Source organism: Hipposideros armiger, unplaced genomic scaffold (assembly GCF_001890085.2).
Source record: "Hipposideros armiger isolate ML-2016 unplaced genomic scaffold, ASM189008v1 scaffold_802, whole genome shotgun sequence".
Classification (NCBI taxonomy): Eukaryota; Metazoa; Chordata; class Mammalia; order Chiroptera; family Hipposideridae; genus Hipposideros; species Hipposideros armiger.
In genome coordinates this window covers 493,940-497,060 of record NW_017732152.1, presented here as the reverse complement: position 1 = coordinate 497,060, position 3,121 = coordinate 493,940, and the positions used below count along the sequence as shown (strand labels likewise).

Here is a 3,121-nt window from a genome sequence, read left to right as displayed (position 1 = left end):
CCACTGGGATCATTCATTATATCCTCAGTGCCTCCAAGACAGCTTTCTTGTGATAAGGCCCTATACCTCTAATTTGCTCAGAAATTGTTGAATATTGGTCATTGAACATTGAATATTATTATTGTCATTGTGTTCTTAGCCTCTACATTACTGCATGCAGTATGGATTTGGAAACAGAAAAACACGATTATTATTAACCAATCTGAAAAATTGTGCAAGCAAGTTCTATTACTTTTTTTCCTTTTTTTGCTTAAAACTAGAAAGTAAATCATTGCTGCTGATTCAGTAATGGTCTTGTTGTCTTTTCTCTCTGCAGATAAAGTTCATTACTAAACAAATTAGCTTTTCAATTACTGCTGCTAAGCCATAGTAATTGGAATTCACTAAAACTTTCCGTCTTTTTTTGTAGTTGTTCTTTTCTAAGCACCAACAATTTAAAATAAGATGAAACGATGCTGCTCATGAATATATATGTATATATCATATTTTCTTATATATATATATATATATATATATATATATATATATATATATATATATATAAAACTAGGCTGTAAGCCTGAAGACAAATAATTTGGATAATGAATGTTAACTTTTTTCTGTCTTTCGCTCTTTTTTTCCTACTAAGTCTTCAGTTGTGAGTTGTGTCTGATTAGTGTTTGGATAAAATTCTTAATTCACAACACTTTGGGTTATTACAACATGTCTTGCTCTATTATTTGTGAGGGATCATAACATCCTAGAGTCAAATTGCTGAACTAAGGTGTAAAAGAGAAGACTAACAGAATGAATAAAAGTTTAAATCAAATGGAAAATGAACGGTCAGGCAAATCTTTTACAAAACGAGGTAGATGGGAAGCGTGACGCTAACAGCCCCCTCCCTTTACTGCAATTGACACATGAGAAGGATGAGTTCTCTGGGGTTCTCAAGCTCCAGGGTGGGGTCCTTAGGAAGAAAAAGCAATCTGAGGATGCAATGAAGGATCTCTGAAATAATGTGACAAGGCCAGGACTTCTAGGACAAGTGGATTCTATGGGCAATCTTGCCGCTGAACACCCCAGCACACACACTCCCAACTCAGGCTCAGCTTATCACCTCTTTCAGAGTCGGAGGTACTGAATTCAGTTTGCAGCTCAGCACTGGGTTCTTTGGGGAGTTTATCCATTCAGGATTAGAAAACTGGGCATTTTTTCAAGACCTAGCCTCCATTGCAATAGGTCTTTTGTTTTAAAACCACTTTTGCATTAGTCTTACTTACTTTTACTTATTTGTGAAAACTATGAAGATACCAAGGTCCACCTAGACTGAAGTATGACCCTTAGAGATTAAGTTCGTATGCTTGAACTCCAGCCCAATGTCTATGGCCCTGTTATTTGATATCAGACCTTCATTATGTGGTCGGTCTGCCTGCCTGGGGTTTCCAAATTTTGTCCAGGTTCCCCATCCTGTTGTTACAGTGACTTGGCATCCTGAACCACTTCATCTGAGATATAACATGAATTAAGAGTGTTAGATCTAATGTGCATACCCAAATGTGTCTGTATTCGAAGTTCTGTATAAACTTCCTTGCTAGAGAGGAGCAAAAGCTCGCTAGTGCCACACGCAGCTGCTGCTATTGTCCCCCAATAATGCTGGAGCAGCATCCTGTCAAGACCCTCAGCTATGCCTACAGATAACATGTGCTCACTCTCTGCTCACCATCCAGAGGATCTGCCCTAAACAGAGGCCCTTGCTCCCGATTTCACCCCTCCCATCTGCAGAGACCTGCTCTCTCTAGATGCCTCGATACCTAGGACATCCCTGACCCTGTTTTCATATTTGAGAGGCACAGTCTTCAGAAGAAGACTTATTTTTAATTTATGATTAGTTAATAGTGCATTAATTAAAATAAGTATAGCAACTCCACACCAAAAAATAAGAGTTATCATGATCTTCATTTGGGTTGTTTCGCTCTAGTCACAAAAACATACCAATAATTACTAACAAAATGAATGAACCAGGCTTTCAAAATCAAAGATATATATTATATTTGCTATGTTTCAGGGAGCAGAAGATACAATTTTGTAATCACCTATGAAAATTATTGCCACCTGGACCAAATTACTACATTTTTATAGACTTGCCTTATTACCTGTTCTGGGCATAGTCAATTATCAAAATTAGTCAAAACCCCAGAGCCAGTTTGGGTTTGCTTGTGATCATTAAGGTAGTTGTGTTTTGTGACATAAGAGTTTTTTCTATTTTTTTTACCATATCTATTATACTTCTCAAATGTTCAAATTATTCTACAATGAGCTGCCTTGGTTTATTTTTGCAAGATTAGCACCTTTCTCCATGTTATTCATCTCATGTGTTATCTATGATACAGAACTGTAATTTAAGTAAGGCTAAATTTAAAACATCTAGTTAAATAACTCTAATATTAACCCTGAATTTTGGGTAGTTTTGAACTGAAATATTTATATCATCCTTTCTTGTGTTTTAAAGGAGGTTTTCTCATTTAAATAATTAAATTTGAGTGCAGTATACAGGATGAGCACTGAAATACGAATGAAACAGGGAATTTAAAGATGATACTTCAACCCTTTCACTTAGGCATAGTCCTATGCATAATACTGCATATCATATAAATTTTTTATGTATCCCGGTGTAATAAGCTATATAGGTGGACATTATGTTAAGCTACTCAAAGTCAGTATCATACAAAATAAATAATTTGCCTGGATTAAGAATACTTTCTGGAATACTTCTCCTATGTTTAAAAAAAAATAATTAAAACTAAAAGTTATAAAAGGCTCAAAATAATCATGGCCATGATAAGTCATCTAAATAAAAAAAGAGTAGCTATACCTAAAATTAAATTGGCTAATTTAATTTCCACAGGAATTCAAACATTGCTAAAGTTAAATTGAATGAAGCTGGTAAAATACCAATAAAGAATAAGTAGGATTGCTCACCTTGTAAAATGTTACGTACTGTAGTTTTAATGGATCCTATAATCAGAGACACACTTCCCTTAATAATACATTGTAGTAATAAAATCTATTATTTTACTAAAGACTTACATATATATGATACATATGTGGATGTTATGTATATGTAAATGAACATTATATTCAC

The 3,121-nt window shown here is 34.6% G+C and overlaps 1 protein-coding gene across 5 annotated transcripts in view; it reads right to left on the bottom strand.

Annotated features, from left to right (window-relative positions):
* PCDH7 (protocadherin 7) overlaps nucleotides 1–3,121 on the bottom strand; it is a 470,358-nt gene that overhangs the window by 144,140 nt on the left and 323,097 nt on the right. The gene's annotated exons all lie outside the window — the stretch shown is intronic.